Source organism: Lissotriton vulgaris, unplaced genomic scaffold (assembly GCF_964263255.1).
Source record: "Lissotriton vulgaris unplaced genomic scaffold, aLisVul1.2 SCAFFOLD_1673, whole genome shotgun sequence".
Taxonomy (NCBI): domain Eukaryota; kingdom Metazoa; phylum Chordata; class Amphibia; order Caudata; family Salamandridae; genus Lissotriton; species Lissotriton vulgaris.
This window is the reverse complement of record NW_028241535.1, coordinates 453918-468926: the sequence shown is the minus strand read 5'-3', so window position 1 is coordinate 468926 and position 15009 is coordinate 453918. Positions and strand designations below refer to the sequence as shown.

Below are 15009 nucleotides of genomic sequence, written 5' to 3'. Positions count from 1 at the left end.
AAAACCAATCAACTGCTCCAGGTGAGGCTCGAACTCACAACCTCGGCATGGCTCAGTGCAAGTACTGCTGTATAAGTACCGCGCCCTAACCGATTGCGCCACTGGAGCTCACTGTTTTCATTTCTCCCCATTTGAGCCATCTAGTGCTAACCAAGTAGATACTGCACTGCTCCATTATTCACTGTGCAAGATCGACTCACATGCTAGCATGTTATCATGACTATTAAAAATACAGTCCAAATGGAATAGATTTGATAATTCTGCTATATCGTGTGCTCTGTCTATTGAACACCCCATACATTTGCCGTTCTGACACAGTCTAGGATAAACTTATGCTTATTTTTAATTAGCACATAGTTAGAATTTCACCAAAAATGAAATATAGGCTCCTAAGGCAGACGAGGTGGCCGAGTGGTTAAGGCGATGGACTGCTAATCCATTGTGCTCTGCACGCGTGGATTCGAATCCCACCTTCGTCGGAAAGCCATCAGACACTCTTTTGAAGGTGAGCATGTCTTGTAGTACAATTACACTCTCTTTCAAGACACTGCCATAATCCACTAGAAGGGCCCAACTGACTATTCCATTATGGCATTTATGTCAAATAAAGGGAAGTATTTTGTGCTTAATTGAAATTAGATATTTCATGAAGTGTCCAGAGGATTGCCTATTCTTCACTCCTGGCCTTCCAACCAGTTTGGATAGATAGACTGATAAGAAAGCATTTCTTACTCCTAAAGTTTCAGCCGTCTCAAGTGTATGAGTGTTTACATTTGTCTGCCCCACAGAGACAGATCACTTCTAATAAGTGAGTTCTCTATCTGTCACTGATTGCGGACATACTCACTAGAGCTTTCAGTATGGTCATAAATGTGAATACTCTTATGTTCTCAAATCAAAATGGAGTTTTTCCTACTTTCAAGAAAAGTGTCTTAAGCATGCTCTTCGATTTGTGCATGCATGTAGACATTCAAATGCAACTGCATTTCCATACAGAGTCTCAAAATCATAGATATCTTCATACCGCAGTAAGAATACATGTTGCGATTTACAAACTGCAGGCAGACTGGCCTTGTAGCACAGTGGCAGAGCACTGGTCTTGTAAACCAGGGGTCATGAGTTCAAGCCTCATCAGGGCCTTTTTATATGTGTGTTTCTGTATGTTGTTTTCAAGTCATTCTTTCTAGGAGTCACACCTTGTCTTAAGTTTGCTTATTGACAAGCTTCCCTTTCCATCTTTCATCTTATCAAGAAGACTTCATGAAAACCATTGAACCATAAACTATTGCCTCACCCCTTCCGATCGCCTGACGAACGCCTGACAAACGCCATTCTCACCCCGCCGGGCAAGCCCTGCCGGGCAAAGCCAAATAAGCCATGCATATTTAAAGTTCCTTTGAAAGGCAGAGCGAGGACTAGGACGTCTGTTCCGACTGAGTCTGCATCCACAGAAAGGATGAAATAAGGCTCTAGAAATTTCACCAAGGAGATATGAACTTCATCCCCCTTAAAATACTTTTTCTCCCAGATACCCCGGCTCTTAGTCAAATGAGGTTAATCTTCAAAACCCCACCCCCACTAACCATAAATATTCACCTCTCCTGCTGTCCATTCAATTGATACAAGGTATCTTGTACATGGAGAGAATGTGAGAAAAAGCAGAATTGCTTCATAGATTTGGTGACCTTGGATGGGTGGGCTGGATAAAGAAGTGAACTTGGTTTCCGGAAAGGGAGTATCATGATGGGAATGAGGAAAAGAGAACATGGACCACATTCACAGGTTAGAGAAATAAATGTAATAGGTTGAATGGTTTTGAAAAGCTAGCTTTGAGCAGGAATTGTTTTTTAAAATTGCAAAGAACTAAAAAAGTCAATGTGGGATTGGAGGCACAATCTGAGCAGAAAGCACCATAAGCTGCTATGGTGCAACTCTTATGTTGACTAGAAACTTTAATATGATGATGCTCTTCTTTTGATATTTCTTTGAGTTACATTTTATTGTATGTAGCTGATACAGCACTGTTTGCAGCTCCTCAGTTTATGGTTATCCCGTGACAACAATGTATTCATCATATTTATTATTCTACAAAAGTATTTTTAAATGCACTGATGTGGTGTTTGCATGCTATGCAAGATGGTACATCATTGAATGTTTATAAGGAGCATCGCATAGGATATGTGATATTTGGCACCTGGAGGAGTCGGACACGCAGATCCTGAAAAGAAGTTAAGACTCTATAGCAAGAGCCGTCTTTATTCTGAGTCTAATCTTTACTTTTAGTGAAATGGTTTATGAAAACCAATCAACTGCTCCAGGTGAGGCTCGAACTCACAACCTCGGCATGGCTCAGTGCAAGTACTGCTGCATAAGTACCGCGCGCTAACCGATTGCGCCACTGGAGCTCACTGTTTTCATTTCTCCCCATTTGAGCCATCTAGTGCTAACCAAGTAGATACTGCACTGCTCCATTATTCACTGTGCAAGATCGACTCACATGCTAGCATGTTATCATGACTATTAAAAATACAGTCCAAATGGAATAGATTTGATAATTCTGCTATATCGTGTGCTCTGTCTATTGAACACCCCATACATTTGCCGTTCTGACACAGTCTAGGATAAACTTATGCTTATTTTTAATTAGCACATAGTTAGAATTTCACCAAAAATGAAATATAGGCTCCTAAGGCAGACGAGGTGGCCGAGTGGTTAAGGCGATGGACTGCTAATCCATTGTGCTCTGCACGCGTGGGTTCGAATCCCACCTTCGTCGGAAAGCCATCAGACACTCTTTTGAAGGTGAGCATGTCTTGTAGTACAATTACACTCTCTTTCAAGACACTGCCATAATCCACTAGAAGGGCCCAACTGACTATTCCATTATGGCATTTATGTCAAATAAAGGGAAGTATTTTGTGCTTAATTGAAATTAGATCTTTCATGAAGTGTCCAGAGGATTGCCTATTCCTCACTCCTGGACTTCCAACCAGTTTGGATAGATAGACTGATAAGAAAGCATTTCTTACTCCTAAAGTTTCAGACGTCTCAAGTGTATGAGTGTTTACATTTGTCTGCCCCACAGAGACAGATCACTTCTAATAAGTGAGTTCTCTATCTGTCACTGATTGCGGACATACTCACTAGAGCTTTCAGTATGGTCATAAATGTGAATACTCTTATGTTCTCAAATCAAAATGGAGTTTTTCCTACTTTCAAGAAAAGTGTCTTAAGCATGCTCTTCGATTTGTGCACACATGTAGACATTCAAATGCAACTGCATTTCCATACAGAGTCTCAAAATCATAGATATCTTCATACCGCAGTAAGAATACATGTTGCGATTTAAAAATTGCAGGCAGACTGGCCTTGTAGCACAGTGGCAGAGCACTGGTCTTGTAAACCAGGGGTCATGAGTTCAAGCCTCATCAGGGCCTTTTTATATGTGTGTTTCTGTATGTTGTTTTCAAGTCATTCTTTCTAGGAGTCACACCTTGTCTTAAGTTTGCTTATTGACAAGCTTCCCTTTCCATCTTTCATCTTATCAAGAAGACTTCATGAAAACCATTGAACCATAAACTATTGCCTCACCCCTTCCGATCGCCTGACGAACGCCTGACAAACGCCATTCTCACCCCGCCGGGCAAGCCCTGCCGGGCAAAGCCAAATAAGCCATGCATATTTAAAGTTCCTTTGAAAGGCAGAGCGAGGACTAGGACGTCTGTTCCGACTGAGTCTGCATCCACAGAAAGGATGAAATAAGGCTCTAGAAATTTCAACAAGGAGATATGAACTTCATCCCCCTTAAAATACTTTTTCTCCCAGATACCCCGGCTCTTAGTCAAATGAGGTTAATCTTCAAAACCCCACCCCCACTAACCATAAATATTCACCTCTCCTGCTGTCCATTCAATTGATACAAGGTATCTTGTACATGGAGAGAATGTGAGAAAAAGCAGAATTGCTTCATAGATTTGGTGACCTTGGATGGGTGGGCTGGATAAAGAAGTGAACTTGGTTTCCGGAAAGGGAGTATCATGATGGGAATGAGGAAAAGAGAACATGGACCACATTCACAGGTTAGAGAAATAAATGTAATAGGTTGAATGGTTTTGAAAAGCTAGCTTTGAGCAGGAATTGTTTTTTAAAATTGCAAAGAACTAAAAAAGTCAATGTGGGATTGGAGGCACAATCTGAGCAGAAAGCACCATAAGCTGCTATGGTGCAACTCTTATGTTGACTAGAAACTTTAATATGATGATGCTCTTCTTTTGATATTTCTTTGAGTTACATTTTATTGTATGTAGCTGACACAGCACTGTTTGCAGCTCCTCAGTTTATGGTTATCCCGTGACAACAATGTATTCATCATATTTATTATTCTACAAAAGTATTTTTAAATGCACTGATGTGGTGTTTGCATGCTATGCAAGATGGTACATCATTGAATGTTTATAAGGAGCATCGCATAGGATATGTGATATTTGGCACCTGGAGGAGTCGGACACGCAGATCCTGAAAAGAAGTTAAGACTCTATAGCAAGAGCCGTCTTTATTCTGAGTCTAATCTTTACTTTTAGTGAAATGGTTTATGAAAACCAATCAACTGGAAAGGGGCGACCACTCGGTCCCCCCGAACGTATGGCAGAGTACCTCGATCCCCCCGGGAAGCCATTTTGGGCGGGAGGCGCGTCTCGGCTGGTATGCCCGAAGCGGCGTAGCCGGGGCGCGCGTTTTCCCGCCCTAGAGTGGGCTGGCCTAGACACTGACGCGGCTGGCCACGCCCTCGGGGCAGGCAGGGGCGGGTTTACGCCCGCCCTGAAGACGGATAAAAAGGGACGCAAGACCAGAAGGCATCCTCTTGTTCCTGTGCTCTGAAGCTGCACCTCCTCGCTGCACGTGAGCTCGAGACGGAACGAAGAGCCAATTTTGAGAGCGTTGTAATCTTTCTTTTGTCTTACAGATACTCTGTCGGAGAAATGCCTAAGAAAGGCGGGAAGAGAATGACGACTGAACAGATGGTTCGGGTCCTCATGAAGGAGATGTCTGAGCTGAAGAAGCGGGTGGCGGAGAGAGACGGGGAAGGGGGGCCGGAACGTCCGTCGGCTGGAGCAACTCCAGGAGGGAGAGCCAAGAGGCCAAGGAGGGGGCCAGCCGGGGGAGACGTCCCGGTTCCCTGTACCCCGCTCGAAGCGCCAACCCCAGTACCGGCGGAGGGGAATCCGATTCCCGTGGTGGTCACCCCGGTGTCCAATGAGGATATGCCGCCCGAGCTGGCAGCACAACTTGCAGCGTGGTTGGGCGACAGTAGCGAGGGCGCCACGGCTGCCGAGGCGCAGGCGCTAATGAAGCAATTGCGCGAGAAACGGGATGCAGCCAAGGTGTCCACGCCGGCTGCGGTAGTTGACAAGCCACAAGGGACGATTGCGACCGCAGAAGCAGCGTCCGGGGCAGGTAAGCGGCCATTGCCGATTGCGAGGGATAAGTCAGCACCCTCTCGTAGAGAAAGGTTGGGTCAACATGTTCCTTTGGCGATTAAGGAAAAGATTTGGGCGGGTGAATATGTGAACATCTTCTCGTTGCTTGTTGATCATTATGAGGTGGAGCATGTTAAGGGTCAGAAAGATCTCATGCATCCGAGTGTTTGGCGCGCAAAAATGGCCGCCTTTAAAGTGAATGAGAATATTGGCAATTGGGGCAAAGCATGGGGAATTTTTACATCAATCTTAGGGGAACGTAGGCCCGAGTTGCTTTCCGAGTTGCCGACCTATCAGTCGCGAATCATGGGGTACTCGACGTCACACCAGGGTAACGATTGGTTCTGCTACGATAATCTTTTTAGGAAGGCTAAAGAGCATAATAAAAGCTTAACCTGGGATTGTTATGATTCTTTGACATGGGATAAAATGAAGGAGACAGGTATGTTGAAAATGCCGTTGGTAGGAAGTAACGTTGGCGAATCCTCCCGCCAATATGTGGGGACGCCCTTTCGTTCAGGTACGGGTACCGACGATTACTCGAGACCTGCCGGCAATACAGGAAAAAGGGGGTTCTGCTTTAATTTCAACAGAGGTAAATGTACTAGGCCCCAGGGATCGTGTAAATTTAAACATGAATGTAGTGGGTGCGGGTCGTCCCATCCTGAGTCCACGTGCAGAGCCAAAACGGGTGATAACGGGGGTAGAGGAGGCGCCAAACAGGTCTAACATAGTCCGAGGGGCGCCTTTACCTACCCCGATTGATACCCTGGCGATGATTCCCTGGCTCAGTGAATACCCGGATCGTACTTCTGCTGGGGTGCTGCAGAACGGATTTTCGTATGGTTTCCGCATCCCGGTAGGGGACTTTCAGGGTGTGGAGAAGTGTAAAAATCAACTTTCCGTCCTGCAGCATACGACCGTGGTACAGGATAAGATCCGGAAAGAGGTTACTCGAGGTCGGGTCGCCGGCCCGTTTAGTGTACCCCCGGTGCAGAATTTTGTTTGTTCTCCTTTAGGGGTGGTCCCCAAGAAGGACCCAGGTGAGTTCCGACTGATTCATAATTTGTCAGCTCCACGTGGTCTTTCTGTAAATGATGCAATAGATCCAGAAGTGTGTTCAGTGCGGTACGCATCCTTCGATGAGGCCGTAGCCATTTTGAATCGCCTGGGGCCCGGGGCACTGATGGCGAAGTCAGATATCGAGTCAGCGTTCCGATTGCTCCCGGTACACCCAGACGACCAGCGTCTCCTGGGTTTCATGTTTCAGGGTTATTATTACATGGATAGGTGTATGCCGATGGGGTGCTCTATATCTTGTGCCTATTTCGAGAAATTCAGTAGTTTTCTACAATGGGTCTTCACAAAGAAGACGGGTTTCCAACATGTAATGCATTACCTTGATGATTTTCTATTCCTTGGGGCAGCCGGGGATCTCGAATGTGGCCGGGCCTTGGCCGAATTTTGTGTGTTAATGAACCAGTTTGGTGTGCCATTGGCACCGGGTAAAACGGTGGGTCCTGCGACTTGCCTCGAGTTTCTGGGGATCGAGTTAGACTCCAGTGAGGGTTGTTTTCGTTTGCCAGCTGACAAAGTGTGGAAGTTCAGGGCGGCCTTGCAAGTGTGTATAAATGGATCTAAAGTTACGCTGCATCAATTACAGCAGTTGGTGGGACAGTTGAATTTTGCCTTGAGGGTGATACCAATGGCCCGCCCCTTTTCCCGTTCAATTGCCCAAGCTATGGTCGGCCTAAAGGAGGGCCATCATCGCACGAGACTATCGGCTGAGGTCCGCCAGGACATGCGTATTTGGTTAGCATTTCTAGCGGACTTTAATGGTCGAGTCGTCTGGAACAAACCAGCCGTGTCCTCTGAAGAGCTGGGGCTATGGACAGATTCAGCAGGTAGCATAGGTTTTGGTGCCATCTTCGGCACAAAATGGTCGGCACAGAGGTGGCCGACATGGTGGCATGACAATGGTCTGACAAGTAATATTGCTTTCTTGGAACTTTTCCCCATTTTGGTGGCCCTGAGAACCTGGCCCGAAGGGTTCAAAGATCACTCTGTGATATTTTGGTCTGACAATATGACCGTGGTTGAGTGCATCAATAGTCAGGCAGCACGATGTAAACTGATTTTAAGACTGCTCAAAGAAATTGTCTTACTGTGTATGCAACTGAATGTGCTATTCAGAGCAAAACATGTTCCAGGGGTAATGAATCAGGCGGCTGATGCACTGTCTCGTTTTCATATGCAGGCTTTCTCGGGTTTCCTTCCCTCAGCGGACCCAGAGCCGGCACCCTTTCCCGAAGCTCTCTGGTCTCTTGGTGCCCCGAACTTCGTCACCTCGTGGGAGAGAGTCTAGCACCAAGGACGAGGAAGGCATATGAAGGGGCGTTTCGGTCCTATTTAGCCTTTTTGGGGACTGATAGAGAGAGGCTTTGGGGCCACGAGGAATGGGTAGTAAATTTTCTGATGTCCTTACGTAGGGCTGGGAAATCGGTGGCGACGGCCCAGAGGCATCGTGCTGCCATTTCCTTTGTTGCCAGGGCTCATAGTATCCAGGACCCAACAGCGTCTTTCGTTGTACAGAAGGCGCTGCGTGGGTGGCAACGCCTTGAGGGTCGCAGAGTAGATGAGAGGCGCCCGATAGGTTTGGATAGGTTGGCCCAGTTGTTGGCCACACTCCCTGCCACATGTTCATCTCAGTTTGAGACGGTTTTGTTCCGAGCCGCTTTTACGCTAGCATTTCACGGGGCGATGCGGGTAAGCGAACTGGTAGCAAGGAACAAACAGGAAGTGGCAGGGGGTTTGTGCCAGGAACACGTGCAGATCAGAGGAGAGACAATGACTGTCTCCTTTGTCAGGTCCAAGACCGATCAAGATGGGATGGGTGACTGCATAATCATACGCAGGATTCCTGGGTCCTCCATGTGTCCGGTAAAGTGTTTAGAAGATTACCTAGCACGAAGGGTGGCATCATGGGGGGGACCTTGTTGAGACACGCGGACGCCACCCCACTGACGAAATTTCAGTTTCAGCGGGTACTTGCGATGTCGATTGCCGCTGCGGGCTTGAACCCGGGCGAGTTTGGGACCCATTCCTTTCGGATAGGGGCTGCTACAGAAGCTACAGCCAGGGGTCTTAATGTTGAACAAGTGAAACGAATGGGGCGTTGGTCCTCCAATTGTTATAAGAGGTATGTGCGGTTGCATATGTTGTGAAGCTTTAATAATGTACTCACGCCTCTTGTTTTTGTTTGGTTTTCAGTTGCGCAAGCCTACGAGGCGGGGCGGACTATGCAGTCGACCCAACACCGGGCCAGCGGTCAGACATCACCGGCTGTGAAAAAGGAGGTGTGGGTCGTGGGCCACTCATACGTGAGGCGTGCCGCGGACGTATTCAAAGCAGGTGACATGATTCACGTAGCTGGGGAATACGGGTACAGGGTGTCCTTCTACGGAAGAGGCGGTCTCTGTATTGACCAGTTTCAAACATTTTTCGAGGGTTTGTTAGGGCGGACGAGGTCACCGCCGTCTATAGTCATAGTGCATTTAGGGGGCAATGATTTGGTCACCACCGGTAGACGACTTCTCCTGGAGGCAATGCTTTCCACTGTAAGTTGGTTGGCGAGGAGAGTTCCGGGGTGCACAATTGCGTGGTCCCATATGATCCCACGAAAGGTGTGGCGGGGGGCTATTTCTATTCCTGCTTTGAATCATTCTGTTAGAAAGCTCAATAACAAAGTGAGTAGGTTGTTCCGTTCCAGGACATTGCATTCTATTTCGCATGGCTGTATTAATGATGACAGTATGTATTTGGGGGATGGTGTGCATTTGTCTCGGGTGGGGAATGAGTTACTCATAGGAGACTTCTTAGCATGGTTGAAAACGTTAAAACATGACCTTTAGGTAGGAGCTTTGTGGGGGGTCCGGATAGCCGGTCAACTATCCGGCCTGTGGCGGTAAGGTCATGATCGGTGAGCACTAATTGGAAGATCCCTATGAGTGGGCGTCACCCAACACGGATGGGAGCGCTCGGGAGAGGTGGCCTTTGGCCCCTCAACGGGGAGGCGGTCCCTTCTAAGGATGGGTCGCCGAAAGAAAAGGAAAGGCGGTCAAGGCCCCTTCCTGTGTAGGAGGGGTTACAGCCCCCTCCTGGGGAATTTCCCGGGGCCAGTGACGTCTGCGACGGCAGATGTGGTAAGTTGTGTGGGGTTTGGGGGGAGGTCTACGCTACCTTCTAGATACCTCACACGAGTCCTCGAACGACCTTTAACTGGCGTCGAGTTTATTGGTGCCCCCGTCAAGTCAAGGGAAATTGGTAGTTGCACTTGAGGTACGCCTCAGTGCTGTCGCCCCTCCCAAGTGGGGGGGGTATTTCTGGTTAGGGATCTTGACACCGGTTACGACCTTGCCGTTGGCCCTTAAACGTTAGGATGTACAATTTCAATATTTCAAGAAAATGTTTTGTAGGATGTTAGTTCGGCTAGGAGAACCTCTGTATTAGAGAATCTGTTAAGGTTAGCCAAACATCGCAATGTGGTAATGAAATTGTACATTAATATGAAACTGTTTAATGTTTTAATTTTTTGTTTTAATAAATACGGCCGGGAGGGTCACTCCCTCCCTCTTCCAAAAAACTTCAAGAACTGTTTCCGGTTTCCCTCCTTTGGGGATTGTGTTGCGAGGGGGTGGCGGGTATCTCAGCCATATGGAAAGGGGCGACCACTCGGTCCCCCCGAACGTATGGCAGAGTACCTCGATCCCCCCGGGAAGCCATTTTGGGCGGGAGGCGCGTCTCGGCTGGTATGCCCGAAGCGGCGTAGCCGGGGCGCGCGTTTTCCCGCCCTAGAGTGGGCTGGCCTAGACACTGACGCGGCTGGCCACGCCCTCGGGGCAGGCAGGGGCGGGTTTACGCCCGCCCTGAAGACGGATAAAAAGGGACGCAAGACCAGAAGGCATCCTCTTGTTCCTGTGCTCTGAAGCTGCACCTCCTCGCTGCACGTGAGCTCGAGACGGAACGAAGAGCCAATTTTGACCCACCCACCAGCCCCTGAAGACAGCCAGTTGTTTGTAATAAAAATTGATCGATAATTCTATTTCGTTTACAGGTTGTGGTATTATCGTGTTGATGTTGAGTGTGTAATAAAGAATGGTCTATTTTATGTAAGTTTTGTGATTAAAGAAATTCGGATTTAGTGTCCATTTATAAGCATGCTTTTTTCGGTCATAGTGGCCAATGTATTTTTTAGTTTAGTTAGCATTGTCGTATTTATTTTGGTCGGGCGGTAAGGTCATGATCGGTGAGCACTAATTGGAAGATCCCTATGAGTGGGCGTCACCCAACACGGATGGGAGCGCTCGGGAGAGGTGGCCTTTGGCCCCTCAACGGGGAGGCGGTCCCTTCTAAGGATGGGTCGCCGAAAGAAAAGGAAAGGCGGTCAAGGCCCCTTCCTGTGTAGGAGGGGTTACAGCCCCCTCCTGGGGAATTTCCCGGGGCCAGTGACGTCTGCGACGGCAGATGTGGTAAGTTGTGTGGGGTTTGGGGGGAGGTCTACGCTACCTTCTAGATACCTCACACGAGTCCTCGAACGACCTTTAACTGGCGTCGAGTTTATTGGTGCCCCCGTCAAGTCAAGGGAAATTGGTAGTTGCACTTGAGGTACGCCTCAGTGCTGTCGCCCATCCCAAGTGGGGGGGGTATTTCTGGTTAGGGATCTTGACACCGGTTACGACCTTGCCGTTGGCCCTTAAACGTTAGGATGTACAATTTCAATATTTCAAGAAAATGTTTTGTAGGATGTTAGTTCGGCTAGGAGAACCTCTGTATTAGAGAATCTGTTAAGGTTAGCCAAACATCGCAATGTGGTAATGAAATTGTACATTAATATGAAACTGTTTAATGTTTTAATTTTTTGTTTTAATAAATACGGCCGGGAGGGTCACTCCCTCCCTCTTCCAAAAAACTTCAAGAACTGTTTCCGGTTTCCCTCCTTTGGGGATTGTGTTGCAAGGGGGTGGCGGGTATCTCAGCCAGGTGAGGCTCGAACTCACAACCTCGGCATGGCTCAGTGCAAGTACTGCTGTATAAGTACCGCGCGCTAACCGATTGCGCCACTGGAGCTCACTGTTTTCATTTCTCCCCATTTGAGCCATCTAGTGCTAACCAAGTAGATACTGCACTGCTCCATTATTCACTGTGCAAGATCGACTCACATGCTAGCATGTTATCATGACTATTAAAAATACAGTCCAAATGGAATAGATTTGATAATTCTGCTATATCGTGTGCTCTGTCTATTGAACACCCCATACATTTGCCGTTCTGACACAGTCTAGGATAAACTTATGCTTATTTTTAATTAGCACATAGTTAGAATTTCACCAAAAATGAAATATAGGCTCCTAAGGCAGACGAGGTGGCCGAGTGGTTAAGGCAATGGACTGCTAATCCATTGTGCTCTGCACGCGTGGGTTCGAATCCCACCTTCGTCGGAAAGCCATCAGACACTCTTTTGAAGGTGAGCATGTCTTGTAGTACAATTACACTCTCTTTCAAGACACTGCCATAATCCACTAGAAGGGCCCAACTGACTATTCCATTATGGCATTTATGTCAAATAAAGGGAAGTATTTTGTGCTTAATTGAAATTAGATCTTTCATGAAGTGTCCAGAGGATTGCCTATTCCTCACTCCTGGCCTTCCAACCAGTTTGGATAGATAGACTGATAAGAAAGCATTTCTTACTCCTAAAGTTTCAGCCGTCTCAAGTGTATGAGTGTTTACATTTGTCTGCCCCACAGAGACAGATCACTTCTAATAAGTGAGTTCTCTATCTGTCACTGATTGCGGACATACTCACTAGAGCTTTCAGTATGGTCATAAATGTGAATACTCTTATGTTCTCAAATCAAAATGGAGTTTTTCCTACTTTCAAGAAAAGTGTCTTAAGCATGCTCTTCGATTTGTGCACGCATGTAGACATTCAAATGCAACTGCATTTCCATACAGAGTCTCAAAATCATAGATATCTTCATACCGCAGTAAGAATACATGTTGCGATTTACAAACTGCAGGCAGACTGGCCTTGTAGCACAGTGGCAGAGCACTGGTCTTGTAAACCAGGGGTCATGAGTTCAAGCCTCACCAGGGCCTTTTTATATGTGTGTTTCTGTATGTTGTTTTCAAGTCATTCTTTCTAGGAGTCACACCTTGTCTTAAGTTTGCTTATTGACAAGCTTCCCTTTCCATCTTTCATCTTATCAAGAAGACTTCATGAAAACCATTGAACCATAAACTATTGCCTCACCCCTTCCGATCGCCTGACGAACGCCTGACAAACGCCATTCTCACCCCGCCGGGCAAGCCCTGCCGGGCAAAGCCAAATAAGCCATGCATATTTAAAGTTCCTTTGAAAGGCAGAGCGAGGACTAGGACGTCTGTTCCGACTGAGTCTGCATCCACAGAAAGGATGAAATAAGGCTCTAGAAATTTCACCAAGGAGATATGAACTTCATCCCCCTTAAAATACTTTTTCTCCCAGATACCCCGGCTCTTAGTCAAATGAGGTTAATCTTCAAAACCCCACCCCCACTAACCATAAATATTCACCTCTCCTGCTGTCCATTCAATTGATACAAGGTATCTTGTACATGGAGAGAATGTGAGAAAAAGCAGAATTGCTTCATAGATTTGGTGACCTTGGATGGGTGGGCTGGATAAAGAAGTGAACTTGGTTTCCGGAAAGGGAGTATCATGATGGGAATGAGGAAAAGAGAACATGGACCACATTCACAGGTTAGAGAAATAAATGTAATAGGTTGAATGGTTTTGAAAAGCTAGCTTTGAGCAGGAATTGTTTTTTAAAATTGCAAAGAACTAAAAAAGTCAATGTGGGATTGGAGGCACAATCTGAGCAGAAAGCACCATAAGCTGCTATGGTGCAACTCTTATGTTGACTAGAAACTTTAATATGATGATGCTCTTCTTTTGATATTTCTTTGAGTTACATTTTATTGTATGTAGCTGATACAGCACTGTTTGCAGCTCCTCAGTTTATGGTTATCCCGTGACAACAATGTATTCATCATATTTATTATTCTACAAAAGTATTTTTAAATGCACTGATGTGGTGTTTGCATGCTATGCAAGATGGTACATCATTGAATGTTTATAAGGAGCATCGCATAGGATATGTGATATTTGGCACCTGGAGGATTAGGACACGCAGATCCTGAAAAGAAGTTAAGACTCTATAGCAAGAGCCGTCTTTATTCTGAGTCTAATCTTTACTTTTAGTGAAATGGTTTATGAAAACCAATCAACTGCTCCAGGTGAGGCTCGAACTCACAACCTCGGCATGGCTCAGTGCAAGTACTGCTGTATAAGTACCGCGCGCTAACCGATTGCGCCACTGGAGCTCACTGTTTTCATTTCTCCCAATTTGAGCCATCTAGTGCTAACCAAGTAGATACTGCACTGCTCCATTATTCACTGTGCAAGATCGACTCACATGCTAGCATGTTATCATGACTATTAAAAATACAGTCCAAATGGAATAGATTTGATAATTCTGCTATATCGTGTGCTCTGTCTATTGAACACCCCATACATTTGCCGTTCTGACACAGTCTAGGATAAACTTATGCTTATTTTTAATTAGCACATAGTTAGAATTTCACCAAAAATGAAATATAGGCTCCTAAGGCAGACGAGGTGGCCGAGTGGTTAAGGCGATGGACTGCTAATCCATTGTGCTCTGCACGCGTGGGTTCGAATCCCACCTTCGTCGGAAAGCCATCAGACACTCTTTTGAAGGTGAGCATGTCTTGTAGTACAATTACACTCTCTTTCAAGACACTGCCATAATCCACTAGAAGGGCCCAACTGACTATTCCATTATGGCATTTATGTCAAATAAAGGGAAGTATTTTGTGCTTAATTGAAATTAGATCTTTCATGAAGTGTCCAGAGGATTGCCTATTCCTCACTCCTGGCCTTCCAACCAGTTTGGATAGATAGACTGATAAGAAAGCATTTCTTACTCCTAAAGTTTCAGACGTCTCAAGTGTATGAGTGTTTACATTTGTCTGCCCCACAGAGACAGATCACTTCTAATAAGTGAGTTCTCTATCTGTCACTGATTGCGGACATACTCACTAGAGCTTTCAGTATGGTCATAAATGTGAATACTCTTATGTTCTCAAATCAAAATGGAGTTTTTCCTACTTTCAAGAAAAGTGTCTTAAGCATGCTCTTCGATTTGTGCACGCATGTAGACATTCAAATGCAACTGCATTTCCATACAGAGTCTCAAAATCATAGATATCTTCATACCGCAGTAAGAATACATGTTGCGATTTACAAACTGCAGGCAGACTGGCCTTGTAGCACAGTGGCAGAGCACTGGTCTTGTAAACCAAGGGTCATGAGTTCAAGCCTCATCAGGGCCTTTTTATATGTGTGTTTCTGTATGTTGTTTTCAAGTCATTCTTTCTAGGAGTCACACCTTGTCTTAAGTTTGCTTATT

At 46.1% G+C, this 15009-nt stretch overlaps 11 non-coding genes across 11 annotated transcripts; 8 read left to right on the top strand and 3 right to left on the bottom strand.

Annotated features, from left to right (window-relative positions):
- Positions 1-13: 13 nt before the first annotated feature.
- Positions 14-108, bottom strand: TRNAI-UAU (transfer RNA isoleucine (anticodon UAU)). Its single transcript has 2 exons — positions 71-108; positions 14-49 (listed from the first exon to the last, which is right to left on the bottom strand). It is a non-coding gene; the product is annotated as a tRNA-Ile (tRNA).
- Positions 109-397: 289 nt separating this feature from the next.
- On the top strand, positions 398-479 carry TRNAS-GCU (transfer RNA serine (anticodon GCU)). The gene has a single exon. It is a non-coding gene; the product is annotated as a tRNA-Ser (tRNA).
- Positions 480-1068: 589 nt separating this feature from the next.
- On the top strand, positions 1069-1140 carry TRNAT-UGU (transfer RNA threonine (anticodon UGU)). The gene has a single exon. It is a non-coding gene; the product is annotated as a tRNA-Thr (tRNA).
- Positions 1141-2310: 1170 nt separating this feature from the next.
- Positions 2311-2405, bottom strand: TRNAI-UAU (transfer RNA isoleucine (anticodon UAU)). The gene is made up of 2 exons: positions 2368-2405; positions 2311-2346 (listed from the first exon to the last, which is right to left on the bottom strand). It is a non-coding gene; the product is annotated as a tRNA-Ile (tRNA).
- Positions 2406-2694: 289 nt separating this feature from the next.
- TRNAS-GCU (transfer RNA serine (anticodon GCU)) lies at positions 2695-2776 on the top strand. Its single transcript has one exon. It is a non-coding gene; the product is annotated as a tRNA-Ser (tRNA).
- A 589-nt stretch (positions 2777-3365) lies between these two features.
- TRNAT-UGU (transfer RNA threonine (anticodon UGU)) lies at positions 3366-3437 on the top strand. The gene has a single exon. It is a non-coding gene; the product is annotated as a tRNA-Thr (tRNA).
- Positions 3438-11892: 8455 nt separating this feature from the next.
- On the top strand, positions 11893-11974 carry TRNAS-GCU (transfer RNA serine (anticodon GCU)). The gene has a single exon. It is a non-coding gene; the product is annotated as a tRNA-Ser (tRNA).
- A 589-nt stretch (positions 11975-12563) lies between these two features.
- On the top strand, positions 12564-12635 carry TRNAT-UGU (transfer RNA threonine (anticodon UGU)). Its single transcript has one exon. It is a non-coding gene; the product is annotated as a tRNA-Thr (tRNA).
- A 1170-nt stretch (positions 12636-13805) lies between these two features.
- On the bottom strand, positions 13806-13900 carry TRNAI-UAU (transfer RNA isoleucine (anticodon UAU)). The gene is made up of 2 exons: positions 13863-13900; positions 13806-13841 (listed from the first exon to the last, which is right to left on the bottom strand). It is a non-coding gene; the product is annotated as a tRNA-Ile (tRNA).
- A 289-nt stretch (positions 13901-14189) lies between these two features.
- On the top strand, positions 14190-14271 carry TRNAS-GCU (transfer RNA serine (anticodon GCU)). The gene has a single exon. It is a non-coding gene; the product is annotated as a tRNA-Ser (tRNA).
- Positions 14272-14860: 589 nt separating this feature from the next.
- Positions 14861-14932, top strand: TRNAT-UGU (transfer RNA threonine (anticodon UGU)). The gene has a single exon. It is a non-coding gene; the product is annotated as a tRNA-Thr (tRNA).
- Positions 14933-15009: the final 77 nt, after the last annotated feature.